This window comes from Panthera tigris, chromosome C1, assembly GCF_018350195.1.
Source record: "Panthera tigris isolate Pti1 chromosome C1, P.tigris_Pti1_mat1.1, whole genome shotgun sequence".
Classification (NCBI taxonomy): domain Eukaryota; kingdom Metazoa; phylum Chordata; class Mammalia; order Carnivora; family Felidae; genus Panthera; species Panthera tigris.
In genome coordinates, this window is record NC_056667.1 from 196,357,622 (window position 1) to 196,375,252 (window position 17,631).

The 17,631-nt window shown below is 41.7% G+C and overlaps 1 long non-coding RNA gene across 2 annotated transcripts; it reads right to left on the reverse strand.

Annotated features, from left to right (window-relative positions):
- Positions 1 to 7,664: 7,664 nt before the first annotated feature.
- On the reverse strand, positions 7,665 to 17,611 carry LOC122241443. 2 transcript variants are annotated; one of them, XR_006221586.1, is made up of 4 exons: positions 17,530 to 17,611; positions 16,877 to 16,956; positions 11,503 to 11,564; positions 7,665 to 7,746 (listed from the first exon to the last, which is right to left on the reverse strand). It is a non-coding gene; the product is annotated as an uncharacterized LOC122241443 (long non-coding RNA). The 2 variants fall into 2 exon arrangements; XR_006221587.1 differs by having other exon boundaries at positions 17,520 to 17,601.
- Between the last annotated feature and the right edge of the window lie 20 nt (positions 17,612 to 17,631).

Below are 17,631 nucleotides of genomic sequence, written 5' to 3' on the forward strand. Positions count from 1 at the left end.
TTATTTGAATGTTTCTTTCTTTTTTTTTTTTTGATGTTTTATGGTGCAATGTATCAGGATGAAGCTATCAATACAGGTATATTAATAAAAATGAGTTGAGGGGTACCTAGGTGGCTCAGTCAATTAGGTGTCCCAGTCTTGGTTTTGGGTCAGGTCATGATCTCACAGTTTGTGAGTTGTAGCCCCGAGTTAGGCTCTGCGGTGACTGTACAGAGCCTGCTTGGGATTTCTCTCTCCCTCTGTCGGTGACCCTCCCCGCTTGGTTTCTCTCTCTCTCAAAAAAATAAATAAACATTAAAAAATTTTAAAAAATGAGTTAAAACAGAACAAAATTTTTTATCTGAAAATAGTTCCTATTGATTAAATTCAATAACTATTAGATAAATCAAATAAAATGAAGTCACAGAGAATGTTTCACAAGACAAAATGAAGTGTTTAAAATCAAGGAACTCCTCATAACTCAGAATTGTTATAAAAATGTTTCTAAAAAATATAATTTTATTTTCATAAAAATTTCTCATAAAATATGAAAGGGCGGGCCTACGCCGGCCAACTCCATCTTGTTCTGTGTCCTTCACCTTGACCACGCCTCCTCCCCTTGACTAACCTCCTGCTCACCTGCCTAACAGGACTCCAACCCTTCCCCAGCCAATCGGCTGAGGCCACAGCCATTACCTCACCAACTGCCCCTAGGCCCCAATAAAACCTTTGTCCTTTTGAAATTTGCTCTCTCTCCCCGGTATCTCACTGCTGCGTTGGTGCAGGTAGGGGATTGAGCTCGAGCTAGCTCAAATAAAGGCTCTTTTGCTTTTGCATCGGACTCGGCTCCCTGGTGGTCTTTGGGGATCACGAATTCTGGGCATAACATTTGGGGGCTTGGCCCGGGATCCCCAAGACCCCCGAGGGACCCCCGACCCAGAGAGCCTGAATGGCCACGGTTAGTGTCTGTTCGTTCCATCTTTTCTGTGTGAGCTCATTTCTGAAATTCTGGTAGTGCCCAACGCGGTCTAAGTGGATGCACTGGAGGACCACGGGCTGGGAGTTTCGGAAGATGTTCCGATCCTCCCTTTTGGAGGGACGTGGAATCCCCTCAAAGGTCTGAGACGAGGCGGGTCGCTCCCGCTGGTCGGCGTGAGGCCGTCGTCTAGCTTTCAGTTTTGGAGGGACGTGGAATCCCTCATCGGTTTTGGAGGGACGTGGAATCCCCTCAAAGGTCTAAGCTAGCTTTCAGTTTTGCTTCCATGGAGTTGGAAGACTGTTTCTAAGGGCCCTCTGTTTGTCTGTTTCTGTGTTTCTCTGTTTTGTTCTGTGGACTTACTGGACAGACATTATAGGACAGACTCAGACTACCCCTCTACCCACCCTCTTGGCTTAAGCCCTTCCTAGCCCAGCTCCCTCCGGAGCCAAAACCCATTCTTGCTTTGCAGGGGACAAAGAAGGAGAAAAGTCTTACCCGGCCTTCAGCACCCCTCTACCCTGTCCTACAAGGGGGGACTGAAGAAGAATTAATTTTTCCTCCCCCGTATAACCCCCCTAGGATGCTGGAAGAACACAATCCTCCCCCTCTGGGGGAGGCAGACGCTGTTCCGAGAGCGGGAGGCGGAAACGCTCCAGTGGGAAGCCCGCCCTTTACCAGACAAAGGGCTCAGAGGGAGCAATCTGCCTCCGCCGCCAACTCCACTATTCTGCACCTGCGAGCCACCGGACCCCCAGACACGGAGGGGAATCAGCCCCATCACTATTGGCCTTTTGCCACTAGTGACCTCTACAATTGGAAAGCTCAGAATCCTAAGTTTTCCGAGAAACCGGCAGGGCTTATTGATTTATTAGACTCTGTTCTTTTTACCCATCAGCCCATGTGGGACGATTGCCAGCAGCTTTTGCAGGTCCTGTTCACGACTGAAGAGAGAGAAAGAATCCTCAATGGGGCCCGAAAACTAGTTCCGGGCACAGACGGGAATCCCACCACCAACCAGGCTCAGATAGATGCCTCCTTCCCCTTAACTCGGCCCCAGTGGGATTTCAACACGACAGAAGGTAAGGAGAGGCTCCGGGTCTACCGCCAGACTCTAATGGGGGGGTCTCCGAATGGCTGCTAGAAAGCCAACCAATTTGGCCAAGGTAGGAAATGTACAACAGGGAAAAGATGAATCTCCGGCTGCCTTTTTAGAACGGATCATGGAGGCATTCCGTACCTATACCCCCATGGATCCAGAGGCTCTGGAAAGCAAGGCAGCTGTTATCATGGCCTTTGTAAACCAATCGGCCATAGACATTAGGAGAAAATTACAGAAAATAGATAGACTAGGAGAAAAAAAGTCTGCAGGACTTACTGGTGGTAGCCGAAAAGGTATATAATAACCGGGAGCCTCCTGAGGACAAGCAGGCTTGCGCTATGGCGGCTGTCAGCAGTAAGCAGACTCGAGACCTGGCCAGAATACTACTAGCTACCACTGCTGACTTCCCCGAGGAACGAGACCGCCATCTCCAGCAGCTGGCAGACGACGCAAGAAAAGGTAAAGGAACCACCAAGGGGGGGGAAGCAGAGGCTGCAGAAGGATCAGTGCGCATACTGCAAGGAGATAGGGCATTGGGCCCGAGATTGTCCGAAAAGGGCCGGTGGGAAGGGAAGCAAGACTGATCAAGTAAAAGTCCTAGAGCTAGATGAACTAAGTGATTGGGGGGGGGTCGGGGTTTGGACCCTCTCCCCAAACCCAGGGTAACTCTTAAAGTGGAGGGGACCCCTGTTGACTTCCTTGTCGACACCGGAGCACAACATTCGGTCCTCCGCACCCCACAAGGAAACTAGCCAACAAGAAGTCCTGGGTACAAGGGGCAACTGGTATGAGCCAGTATTCATGGACTACCCGAAGAACGGTAGATTTGGGAACGGGCCGGGTATCCCACTCCTTTATGGTAATACCAGAATGCCCCTACCCGCTCTTAGGACGGGACTTACTGACCAAGATTGGAGCTCAGATAACTTTCAGACAAGGGGGGCCTCAGGTCCACTGATGGAAGGGCCACCCCATCCAAGTCCTGACCATGAAACTGGAGGATGAATACCGCCTCTACCAGGAGGCGCTCCCGAGAGAGGATAATATAGACAGATGGCTACAAGAATTCCCCTCGGCTTGGGCAGAGACGGGGGGGATAGGACTAGCCGCTCACAGGACCCCGGTCCTGGTAGAGCTCAAGCCAGGAGAGAGTCCGGTAAGGATCAAACAATACCCCATGTCTCAGGAGGCCCGGAAGGGGATCCAGCCACACATCCGGAGACTACGAAGCCTAGGGGTACTAGTTCCTTGCCAGTCTCCCTGGAACACCCCCCTACTGCTGGTCAAAAAGCCTCACACAAATGACTACCGACTGGTACAAGACCTTCGGGAAGTAAATAAGAGGGTCACGGACATAAACCCAACTGCTCCCAACCCATATACTCTCTTGAGCTCCTTGGCACCCTCCAGGGTCTGGTATACTGTACTAGATTTAAAGGACGCCTTCTTCAGTCTGCCGCTGGCACCCCAGAGCCAACCCTTGTTTGCCTTCGAGTGGCATGATCCAGAGGAGGGCTACAGTGGTCAACTCACCTGGACACGGCTACCTCAGGGATTCAAAAATTCACCCACCATCTTCGACGAGGCACTACACGAGGACCTGGGTGAGTACAGAAGGGAGCACCGTGGCTTCACCCTCCTACAGTACATAGATGACATCCTGATTGCTGCCGACACGGCCAAAGAGTGTGAGCGAGGGACCCAGGACCTGCTGGCTACCCTGGGGGCCTGAGGTACCGGGCATCTGCGAAGAAGGCTCAGATATGCAGGGAGAGGGTAAGTTACCTGGAATATATCCTGGAGGGCGCGGACAGCGGCGGTTATCAGATGCCAGAAAAGAAACTGTCCTAAAGATCCCTACTCCCACCTCCCGAAGAGAAGTAAGGGAATTCTTAGGATCAACCGGCTATTGCCGCCTCTGGGTTCCAGGTTTTGCTGAGATCGCCAGGCCCCTATATGAAGCCACCAAAGTGGGGAAAACATTTAAATGGGCTGAAAAAGAAGAAACTGCCTTTAATCAGTTAAAAAAGGCCCTCCTAAGTGCCCCAGCCCTGGGCCTACCAGACATTATGAAGCCCTTCCACCTCTTTGTAGACGAACATAAGGGAATAGCACAAGGGGTTCTAACTCAAGCCTTAGGCCCCTGGAACCGCCCGGTGGCTTCTGACCCTAGGACAGGAGATCTGGATCACGACCCCACACGCCACTGAAGGGGTCCTGAAACAGCCTTCTGATAGATGGATGAGCAACACACGTGTGACTCATTACCAGAGCCTCCTACTCAACCCTCCACGAGTGCGGTTCCACCCCAGTGCAGCCCTCAATCCTGCAACCCTGCTGCCCGACCTGACCTGGGTGCTCCACTACATGACTGTGCGGGAATCCTGGAACAAGTACATGGATTCCGGACGGACCTGACCGACCGGCCCCTCCCCGATGCCGAGGCTACTTGTTTCACTGATGGCAGCAGCTTTGTGCGAGACGGACACAGGTATGCGGGTGCAGCGGTGGTCACCGAAACGGACACCGTATTGGTGGAGGCTCTACCCTCTGGAACGTCAGCCCAGCGAGCAGAGCTCATAGCCCTCACCAAGGCGCTGATGTTGGGAGCTGGAAAACGGCTTAACATCTACACAGACAGCTGTTATGCGTTTGCCACAGCTCATATTCATGGGGCAATTTATCAGGAGAGGGGGTTACTAACGGCAGAAGGATGGACTATAAAAAATAAGCAGGAGATACTTAACCTGCTTACGGCCTTATGGCTTCCTGCCAAGCTAGCCATTATCCACTGCCAAGGGCACCAAAAAGCTGATAACCCAGTAGCTAGAGGTAATCGAAAGGCTGACCAGGCAGCCAAGGCAGTAGCCCTTACTCCACTCCCCACCATGACCATACAACTACCGGACCCCGGAGACCCAGTTTTACCAGACCAGCCCAAATACTCCCAGGAGGAGTTACAGTGGATCAAGAAACTCCCCATGGCCCAGGAGATAAAGGGATGGTGGTATACACCTAACAAGGAGCTCGTGCTGCCAGACTGGCTTGGAGTCTCAACATTAGAGCACATGCATAGGTCTGCTCACATGGGGGCCCTAAAATTAAAAGACTTAATCCGACATGCCGGAATCAAGATTCACCAACAGGACACCAAAATAGAGCAAGTTGTATCTGCCTGCAAGACCTGCCAACTCACCAACACGAGAGCCACATCAAATAAAAAAGGAACCAGGCTCAGAGGCACCAGACCTGGAGCCCAATGGGAAGTCGACTTCACTGAAGTCAAACCAGGAAAGTATGGTTATAAATATCTTTTAGTATTTACAGACACCTTCTCTGGCTGGGTGGAGGCATACCCAACCAAGCATGAAACGGCTCAGACGGTGGCTAAGAAGCTACTAGAAGACATTTTACCCAGGTATGGTTTTCCTGCCATGGTAGGATCAGACAATGGACCAGCTTTTATCTTGCAGGTAACACAGGCAGTAGCCAAGGCGGTGGGGGCAAACTGCAAATTGCATTGTGCTTATAGGCCCCAGAGCTCAGGACAGGTAGAAAGAATGAATAGAACCCTAAAATAGACCCTTACCAAATTAACCATGAAGACCGGCGGGGACTGGGTGACTCTCCTACCGTACGCCCTTTACCGAGTTAGAAACACTCCTTACACTCTGGGTTTTACTCCCTACGAGATCATGTTTAGCAGGCCACCCCCTATTATTCCCAACCTTCTTGCTGAGTTTAAAGATCAAGAACTTTTTCTTTCCTTGAGAGGGCTCCAGAGGGCGCACGAGGACATTTGGCTGCACCTCCGTGCCATCTACGAGGCTGGCCCGACCCCGACACCTCATCAGTACAGGCCGGGAGACTGGGTCTACGTCAAGAGGCACCACCGAGAGACCCTTGAGCCGCGCTGGAAGGGATCCTACATCGTGGTGCTGACAAACCCCACCGCTCTCCAAGTTGATGGCATCACGACCTGGGTCCATCACACCCACGTTCAGCCAGCAGACCCCTCCTCGATCCGGAAGGACTTAATGGGGCGTCATGAAGGACGTGATGGGCCGTCAATCGGGACCAACACAACCTGCTAAGCTCAAGCTACAGCGCATTTGACCCACCTAATATTGGTAACTCTGTTAACTCTGCTTGTCATTGCTCATGCTGCCAGGAGTCCCCACGCCCCCCAAAACATCACCTGGCAGATCATAGACACCAGCTCAGGGACAATACTTACTCAGACCTCCCAGAGCCACCCCAGGGACACTTGGTTCCCAGAACTTTGCGTAAACCTCCAAACTCTGTTCCCCTTGTCACCATAAATGCAGCCGGTCCCATGATTGGGTCTGTAAGCTACATGACAAGGGGGGAATGAAAGGGTGGGCCTACGCTGGCCAACTCCATCTTGTTCTGTGTCCTTCACCTTGACCACGCCTCCTCCCCTTGACTAACCTCCTGCTCACCTGCCTAACAGGACTCCAACCCTTCCCCAGCCAATCGGCTGAGGCCACAGCCATTACCTCACCAACTGCCCCTAGGCCCCAATAAAACCTTTGTCTTTTTGAAACTCGCTCTCTCTCCCTGGTATCTCACTGCTGCGTCGATGCAGGTAGGGGATTGAGCTCGAGCTAGCTCAAATAAAGGCTCTTTTGCTTTTGCATCGGACTCGGCTCCCTAATGGTCTTTGGGGATCACGAATTCTGGGCATAACAAAATATAATTTCATAAAATATAAAATATTTTCTTATGTGAAATAATCATTTAATCTCTGTAAAATGTACGTAGTAAATAATTTAGCATACTTTTATGTATCTTGGGACTATTTCATGATATAAAAATATAAAATCTTATTGAAGGACATAAAACAAAATTGAACAAATGGAAAAGCCCACTATGTCCTTGGACAGGAAGATATTATTAGGAAGTCAGTCCTTCTAAAATTAATATGTATATTCAATGCAGTTCTTGTTAAAATTACAAGGTGGCTTTTTTGGGAAGGAGGAGACATGTATAAAATAATATTAACGACTGTTGCCCAAAATTAGCTACGAAAAAAAGTATAGGAAAGGGATCTTGATGTTCCAGATATCTGAACATTGTATCTGAAGAAAAAAAAAAAACAACACACTAAACAGAAATCAGTATGGTATTGGTAAAGAAACAAACTAGTTACAAGAATAGAATAAATATTTCATAAATAAATATCAGTATAAATGAGAATTTAGTATATAAAATGATGATATATTCAATGGGAAGGGAGAAATTATTTTAAAAAGTTCTGGTATTATTGGCTATCTACTGGGTAGGAATCTATTTTATCTCTTACACAAAAATATAAACTACAGATGAATTAAAGACAAAAATGGAAATTAAAAAATAAGAATGTTGAGAATTTTTAGTATTAGGAGAGTGTTTATAATACCTAAGATTTGGCACGATATTCTTTTTTTTTTAAGTTTATTTTATTTTGAAGGAGAGAGAGTGCAAGCAGGGTAGGGGCAGAGAGAAAGAGAGGCAGAGAGAGAATCCCAAGCAGGCTTCGTGCTGTCAGCAAGGAGCTTGACACGGGGCTCCATTCACAAACCATGAGTTTATGACATGAGCTGAAATCAAGTCAGACGCTCAACTGACTGAACCATCCAGGCACCCTGACTAGATATTCTTAATTGTGACTGTAAACCTAGAAGACCTAAAAGAAAATATAACCATAATTAATTAAAGGAAAATTGAAAGTTTTTCATTTCAAAATATATTTTAAAGTCATAAGAAGATGATAAATGTGGACAAATACTTATAATAGAATTTATAGATTAATACCTAATATCAATAATATATAAATGGCTCTCACAGGTTGACAAAAAATATAGAAAAGAGGAAAATGATAAAAGACATTTTGTAATATCACAAGTTGAAATAACAAACAAACAAACAAACACTATGGTTGCCAGGGAATGAAAATTAATGGTTGAGAGTGTTTTGGGCGGTGGTTACCTCAATGGTCTTCACAGTCATAAAACCATATAGAAAGGGATTTTCAGAAATATTTTCTAGATGACTTTCTGCTCTCAGAAGCCAAAATTGTGAATGATCTTATTGAAAAAATATATTTTTTCATGACAGAAGATTTCTCAGGAAATAAAGTATTTACTTCCTCCTAAATTCAACTATACAGTCCAGTAGCCACTGGACACTTTGCTATGTTTACTGAAAATTTTTGTTCATCTAGTAATAATTCCCATCTGGGAACAATGGTCCCTACTCAATGTTCTCTTGCTGCTAAGTTCAGCTGTGTGAATATTATATATTCTATTTGTTTTAATATTTCAAATGTTTCTATGTAAAAAAAAAATATTCCAAGCCACTGACTGTTTACAGTGTATAAATATGAAAAAAATGGTAATGAATGGGTAGATTTACATAAGTAAGCTTTCTCTGGATATTGGAGTTATTAAAGAATTAAAAAATAATATTCTGTAAATGCAACAGAAAAGTTAGGGAATATTGGCAGGATGTCAGTTTCCATAGATTTCTGCTTAAATTAGGGAAAAGTAAAGCTTTCATAACTGTCAGCTTAGTTGTTGTTCTCCTCACTTAGACTCCCTTTCTCCTGCTTTATTTTGTCATCAACAACTGTTGTTGTTCACATCCTTCTGATATTTTTGTAAAACAGATTATTTTTCTTCTGCAGATTTTACTAAAGCTTTAGAAGCTCCTCCTGTGTCCAATTAATTTATAAAATTATTGATAAGAAAAATAAAATATGTAAGTGCTCGAAATCACTGTGTATCCGTGTGAGTTGGAAGAAGGTATGCCTGGAACGTAGGTCAATTTCCTAACACACACGAATCTAGATTAAAGAAAATAGATCTGTTGAATGCTAATATTTCTGTTGCATAGAATAAATATTACATTTTTGTGTTTTCTCTTAAGCTTAGTGCTGTGCCTGGCACAAAATAGTTCTCTAATGTAAGTATGTTCAATGAGTAAAATGCAATTAATCAGTTAGAATTTGTGATCTTTCACTGTATATTTACAGCATGCCAGGCATTGTGCTAAATGCTTTATACTTATTAATCTTATCTAAATTCTTATAATAATTGTATGAAATAAATATTTTTTTTAAATTTTTTTTTCAACGTTTTTTATTTATTTTTGGGACAGAGAGAGACAGAGCATGAACGGGGGAGGGGCAGAGAGAGAGGGAGACACAGATTCGGAAACAGGCTCCAGGCTCCGAGCCATCAGCCCAGAGCTGAAATAAATATTCTTGTTTGCAATGATAGTTGCAATATTTACCAAAACAGCAATAAATGACAGAACGAGGGGGGAAAAAGTAGGGTTTAAAGCAAGTATAAATATTGAACTGAAGAATTCATGTACCATAATATATACAACATTTTTTCATTACAGTAATTAAAACCTGACTCTTTTAGAATTGACATATGTATCCTGGATTTTTGTATATTACCTACCACTTGATCTGTTGCTCTCATTTTGCTGGAATCTGTGATTTGCTTGCCTCTATGCTTTGTCACTGAACACTCAGTTTATACTCAGACATGTAACTTTGATAAATCCTTTGAGACATAACTCTCTATCCCAACATTCCCAGAAACTGATCATTCTGAATACAATGTGCTAACTGGCTTATCCACTGCCAGCCCTACTCTCCCACTGGAGGAACAACAACAACAAAAGTGTCACCTTTAAAAGAAGAAAAAATTCAAACTCTGTTTCCCTCCTTCCCCAAAGAATTGAGTATTGCACATATATGTCTAAGGAAAGCTTTTGTTTTCTTCCCATTTTACCATACTTTTCCTTTCCTTTTTCTTTCCTTTCCTTTCCTTTCCTTTCCTTTCCTTTCCTTTCCTTTCCTTTCCTTTCCTTCTTTTCCTTTCCCTTCCCTTCCTTTCCTCTGCACAATTTCTTGCTCCTTCCAATCACTGCCATTGTTGCTGCCTTTAACTTTGCCACTTCTTTTCATCTTCTTTTTTCAGTCTGTATATGAGAAAGTGCCTGACCAGTAGACAAGACAGAAGAGGGTGCCCTGGACTTGTAAAATCGCTCACTTAGTTTTCAATCATGTGTGAGAGGAAACTATTTCCTCCATCTGTGTGTCTAAATGCATATAGGTATATCAGACGCTTTAAGAAAAAAAAAAGCCATAGCAATACAGTATATCTTTAAATAGTATGAAAATAAAAAAAGATTCTCTATAGAGTCAATGTATCAGCTGGGTCTTGTTGAATGGCAAGTGGCAGAAAGAGGAACAGAAACTTGCGTAAGCACAAACTATTTATTGTTTCAAATAAGAGAAAGGCCAAAGGGTAAGTTTTGTTTAGGGCATTGCTAGAATCAAGATTCAAGTAATTTTTTTTTAAATAAACTTTAAGAATAGTTTTAGGTTTACCAGGAAGTTGTGAATATAGAAAGTCCCCATATACCATACCTAGTTTTCTCTGTTATTACCATCCTACATGAATATGTACAATTACCAAGTATAATGAACCAATATTTATACATTATTGTTAGCTGAATTCCATACTTTATTCAGATGTCTTTAGTATTTACCTAAGGTCCATTTTTTTGTTGTTGTTCCAGGATCCTACATTACAGTTAATCATCATGCCTGTGATGCTTTTACACATTTTCCTTGCTTTTGATGGTATTGACTGTTTTAGGGAGTACTGGTAAGGTATTATGTAGAATGTCCATCAATTGAAATTTGTCTTATGTTTTTCTCATAATTAGTCTGGGGTCCTGGGTTTTGAGGTAGTATTTACCAGGTTTCTCCACTGTAAACTTACTCTTTCCACCCTACCCCCTTTCCATATTATATTCTTTGGAAGAAAGTCACGATGTGCAGTACCCACTTAAAGGGTGGGGAATTGTGGTCCACTCCTATAATATGGCATATCTACATATATTATTTGGAATTCTTCTTGACAGGACATGTGTCCATTCTCCTCTGTTTATTTATGTATGTAATCATTTATTTATATCAAATAGACTCATAATATTTATTTTATACTTTGGGTTATACTTTAATACTACTTTATTAATTTTGTGCTCAAATTGTTCTAGCTTTGCATATTTTAGGGAACTCTTTCAATTGGCTTAGGCATCTCTTTAATATACCCCATTATTGTAACTTTTTAGTGATGGGGGATACTTTTTTATTTTCTGGCACTGTAAGATTCTCCAGGCTCATCATGTACATTCAGCTCAGCCCTAGCTTTGGCCATTTCTCCAATGGCCATCTGTCTTATTTGAAAATGGTATTAGAAGCCAAGATATTATGCTAGGTGTTCTCAAGGCAATTAGGGGTATTGTTCCTTCTAGGTCCTCAGCAGACAGAACAAGGAAATGTAAGTGTGTATACTAGAGGTTCAAGTGATTTTATCTGGACTTGGGTTTTCTGTCTTTTTCAACCAGGTCTACATACCGACTCGATTCCTGGACAGAAGTTTTCTTCATACTTGCAAGGTAGCTATGGCAACTCTGGAACTTAAGGCCCAAAGAACAGAGTAAGAGTCTTTTTATTAGAATTCCCCCCAAATTCCCACCATGTCTCATTGGCTCCTTTTAGGCTGCATGCCAATTCAGGAACTGATCACTGTAACCAAGTGGAATGAACTATTTTTTTAAACTATTTTTTAATGTTTATTTATTTCGGAGACAGAGAGAGACAGAGCATGAGCTGGGAAGGGGTAGAGAGAGAGAGAGGGAGACACAGAATCTGAAGCAGGCTCCGGGCTCCAAGCTGTTAGCACAGAACCCGACGCAGGGCTGTAACCCATGAGGTGTGAGGTTATGACCAGAGCTGAAGTTGGATGCTCAACCAACTGAGCCACCCAGGCGCCCCAGAATGAACTATTTTTATCAGTTTAAGCTAGGGTCATGTGATCCTCAGAGTCAGAGGATTGATTCTGTTTGACCTTATATGAACCATGAGTACAGGAGACATGGATTTTCAAATGGTTGATGGTATAAAAAGGGAAAATACAGCTGTATGGTTGAAAAATAATTTCACCACAGTCAATTGCCACTACTTCTATGAATTCCAAAATTCTAAAACTGGCTACTGCTTACTTTAAAGTTTTGAAAGAAAATAAGATACTTTTATAGGAAGATGTATCAGTAAATGACTTGGGCTCTATTGGAAGGAAATTAACACTTATAACTTGTGAATATTGAATAGTACTTCACTATATTTTTGCATATGAATATTTTCTGCTTTGAAACTACAAATGGGGAGAGTATATCCATTGTCAAATTTCTTTCTGGTTTGCTTTTAAAAATAATTTCACTTTTACAAAAATGGAGCATTGAGGCTGGGGCCAAATAAAATCTGTTGTCCTTTGTAGTTGTTGCTTCATATTGACTGTCTCCATTGGTTTTCTTTATTCACCTCTTTCAGAAACATATTCAAGAGGAAACTACAGAGCTTGCCACTCATTCATCAAAATATTCAGCTACTTTCTTTTTTTTCCACTTTAATGAAGCTTGTAAAACATTTTTTAAAAAGGAAAGACAATAGAATAGAAGGACCGCATGATAGCAGGACTATAGGATAGCATTATAACTGAAACCACTACTATGATCTGAAGTTTTTGTTTTTCTTAGTAGGGCTTCTACACCCCTTTTATTTTATTTTTTTTATTTTAAATATAATTTATTGTCAAATTGGCTTACATACAACACCCAATGCTCATCCCAGCAAGTGCCCTCCTCAATGCCCATCACCAATTTTCCTCTCTCCCCCACCCCTCTATCCACCCTTAGTTTGTTCTCTGTATTTAAGAGTCTCTTGTGGGTTGCCTCCCTCTCTCTATGTTTGTAACTATTACACCCCTTTTAAGTTAAACCAGTAACTAACAGAACAAGAATTCCAATGTAAATATATTATTTTAAAAGTCATCCCTTGCAAAGACATACTCGTTTTAAGATATTAGCAGTCACCAAAAAAGTTTGCATCTTTTTTATCTGAAGGCAATTTTTAGTTCTGTCTATATATTTTTTTTTTATGTTTTTATTTATTTTTGAGACAGAGAGAGACAGAGCATGAGCAGGGGATGGGCAGAGAGAGAGGGAGACACAGAATCTGAAGCAGGCTCCAGGCTCTGAGTTGTTGGCACAGAGCCCGATGCGGGGCTCGAACTCATGAGCTGTCAGATCATGACCTGAACTGAAGTCGGACGCGCAGCCGACTGAGCCACCCAGGTGTCCCATGTCTATATTTGTTAAGATTATTTTTGCTTTTATTTTATTGCTGTAACAAATTACACAATTATTGTAGAGATCCAAAGGTTAATAACCTAAAATATTAAAGATGCCTCTAAGTTGAACTTTTAAATATACTGTAGTTTAAGTCACAGTGAAATGTGTTCAAATTATAGTTGAATCAAAAGTATCTTAGGTGATTTCTAAATTTAAAATCCATGGAATTGACATAAGCAAATCGGGAACTCTGAAGCAAAACTTTGGTTATTTGGAATTTTTAAAGAATTAGACTTCTAGGTTAAAAAATAACTTGTTTTTTTTTTTTTAGGGGCACCTCAGTGGCTCAGTCAGTTAAGCATCCAACTTCCACTCAGGTCATGATCTCAAAGTCTGTGAGTTTGAGCCCCGTGCTGACAGCTCAGAGCCTGAAGCTTGCTTTGTGTGTCTCCCTCTCTCTCTGCTCCTCCCCCACTTGCACTCTGTCCCCCCCTCCCTCCCTCAAAAATAAATATTAAAAATTGTTTTAAATAAAAAAATAATAATTTGTTTTATGAGGAGTTTGGTAATTATACTTCTTTGAATTACAGGACTTTCAAAAAAAAGCTTTGTGACAAGTATTTTTCCCAGTTCTCCTCTACCTGAAGTAGTGGATATTGGTTGTAATTTATATTCTTCTGACTCTATTAAGATCTTCCTCTTTTTGAGGGCTGCGTGTTTCTAAAAACATTTAGGGGCACCTGGGTAGCTCAGTTGTGGAGTGTCCGACTTCGGCTCAGGTCATGATCTCACAGTTCGTGGGTTCGAGCCCGGCATTGGGCTCTGTGATGACAGCTCAGAGCCTGGAGCCTGCTTCGGATTCTGTGTCTCCCTCTCTCTCTGCCCCTCCCCGACTCGCGCACGGTCTCTGCATCTCTCAAAATAATAAATAAACATTAAAAAGAGTAAAAACATTTAAGTTTTTTCTTAAAAATGTTCCTATATTTGTAAATATCTTAGAAATATAACATCCAATGTGGGATCAGCATATCACTCAATATTTCAAGTCAATTTTATCAACAACTATTTATTGAAAATATTTGATATACTAGACATGGTGATAAGTGCTTTTTATATATTCCATTTCATTTACTATTTTCTAACATTTTTATTTAAATTTCAGTTAGTTCACATACAGTGTAATATTAGTTTTGGGTGTACAAAATAGTGATTCAACAATTCTATATATTACTCAGTGCTTATCATGATAAGTGTACTCCTTAACTCCCATCACCTATTTAACCCATCTCCTCACCCATCTCCCCTCTGGTAACCATCAGTTTATTCTCTATAGTTAAGAATCTGTTTCTTGGTTTGACTCTTTCTTTATTTTTTTTTCCATTTGCTTGTTTGTTTTGTTTCTTAAACTCCACATATGAGTGAGATCATATGATTATTGTCTTCCTCTGACTGACTTATTTTGTCTAGCATAATACTCTCTAGCTCCATCCATGTTGTTGCAAATGGCAAGATTTCATTCTTTTTTATGGCTGAGTAATATTCCATTGTATATATATATACACATCTTCTTTATCCATTCATTAGTCAATGGATGCTTGGGCTGTTTCCATAATTTGGCTCTTATAAATAATGCTGCTATAAACATTAGGGTACAAGTATCCCTTTGAATTGGTATTTTGGTATTCTTGGGGTAAATACCTAGTAGTGCAATTGCTGGATCATAGGGTAGTTCTGTTGTTAGATTTTTTGAGAAAATTTAACTTTTTTGAATAAATCGGGATAGAAAACCCAGAAATGAACCCACAACTATATGGTCAACTAATCTTCCACCATGCAGGAAAGAATATCCAATGGGAAAAAGAGTGTCTCTGTAACAAATGGTATTGGGAAAACTGGACAGCAACAGGCAAAAGAATGAGACTGGACCACTGTCTTATACTATACAAAGTGGATTAAAAACCTAAATGTGAGACCAAAACCATAAAAAATCCTACAGGAGAATACAGGTAGTAATTTCTTTGACATCAGCCATAGCAACTTCTTTCTAGATATGTCTCCTGAGGCAAGGAAACAAAAATGAAAATAAACTATTGGGGCATCATCAAAATAAAAGCTTCTGCACAGCAAAGGAAACAATGAACAAAACTAAAAGGCAGTGTAAGGAATGGGAGAAGATATTTGCAAATAACATATCTGATAATAGGTTAGTATCCAATATCTATAAAGAACATATCAAACTCAATATCCAAAAAACAAATCCAGTTAAGAAACGGGGAGAAGACATGAATAGACATTTTCCCAAGGAAGACATTTCATTCACTGTATTTTGGTAATATAGGTATTAAAATATCTCTTTTAGATAAGAGGAAACTAAGGCTCAAAGAGCTTAAATTAATTAAGATCATACAGAAGAGCTAGAATTCAAACCTATGTGTAGAACATGACATACTACATCTAAAATCTAAGAAAGAGAACAGCTGATGTAACAGACAAAAAAAAAGATCGATGTAAACATTAATTATTCAGAGAGACCCTCCTTTATGGCTTTCTCATGCTCCATCATGCTTTGCTGGGGGTGCAAAGCCCTGACCACTCCTTACCTGGGCCATTTCTCAGACATGTGTTTACAGAAAACAAACTTGAGGGATAAGGTAATGCCTCCCTTTGGAACAAACAGCAGACTTTCTATAAAAGGAGTGGATCCCCCAATTTCAGAGTTCCTCTCCTTTATTTTCATTTTCAGCCTCTTAGTAATTGTTCCTTGAATTTAATAAGTACTGAGGATGTGCTTGATGGGAAACATCAAGGACAAAGTGTAAGTTTTTTTTAGATGTTTATTTATTCATTTATTGAGAGAACGAGGGGCAGAGAGAGGGAGAGAGAATATCACAGAGCCTGATGTGGGGTTCAATCTCACGAACTGTGAGATCATGGCATGAACCAAAATCAAGAGTTAGTTGCTTAACTGACTGGGCCACCCAAGCGCCCCCAAAGAGTAAGTTTTTAAAAGAATAGGTATGAGAAACAAAGGAGTATTATTTCTAATTGTGAGTTTTGATTATTCTGAAAACAAAACAAAACTAAGCAATTAACTTCAATAGAAATAACAACTATTTCTTAGTGTCTACTTTTGTCTGGTAAGTTGTTAATTCTTTATGTTTTACCCCTTGCAACAATGCTTTGTTGTAGGTAGGTAATATTATTACGGTCATTTTACAAATGAGGAAACTGAGGCCTGGATTAAGTGGCTTGCCCAAGGTTTCAGAGCTGGTAAGTGGTGGAGCCAGGATCTGAATGCAGCCTCTCGTTCCAGCACCCAGGCTCTCAATCACCTCATTAGGAAGCTTACTACTATTGCTTTTTTGTTTGTTTGTTTGTTTTGTTTTGGTAGTAAATGGGAGCTTTTATAGTGAATTGCTGTTTGGCATTCAGTTTTCATCAAAAAACATAGACTGAAAAAGAATCTGCAAAGAAAAAGGCTCAGTACATGCTTCTGATATATACACAATACAACCTGAGGAAGATTCTGTCATTGCAAAAGGAGTGCACATGATTGGACAAATATCATTTATAATACATTACGTTAGGACTATTTGTACCTCATAGTTCTTATGAAAGTGGCTTTCTCTTGGCAAGGGTCAACGCTACAAATGTTCTTCCAAGTCCCAGTGTATGAAACCTAAGTCAAAACAGATATTCAGATAAACGTTTTAAAGGAACCCAAGAAGGAAATTGACTAAGGTGACTATCCTATTTTTTTTTTTAATTTTTTACTTTTTATTACTGAGAGACAGAGACCTCTGTCTGAGACCTCTGCATGGGAGGGGCAGGGGGGGGGGGGGAGAGACACAATCCAAAGCACGCTCCAGGCTCCGAGCTATCAGCACAGAGCCCCACGCGGGGCTCGAACCCACAAACTGAGATCATGACCTGAGATGAAGTTGGACGCTTAACCGACTGAGCCACCCAGGCGCCCCTATCCTAGTTTTTTGTTGCTCAGCGTCTGAGGCTGGTAGTTCCCCCGAGTTAACCTCTCAATTATGCTTTCTACAAAAATTTTTTTTTCCCTCTTGGCACTGAGGTTCTTCCTCTTTTCCAGGAGTTTTCCCTGTGGATAATGGGGGCTCTCCACACATTTAAAATTAGGTAGCTGATGATGGGCATGCAAGAACCGGGAGAAAGACAACTTAGGGAAGCCAACCAAGTGAGAAAGAAATGCTAGGGTTAAAATGAAAACCAAACCAAAGCAAACCCCAAGCTGGCTCGGCAACAAAATGTATATAATCCAAGCCGACTGTTTCTTGCGTTTTATCTCATCCACTCCAGGAGCTGCGTCCTAGGGTAACTAGGCAAC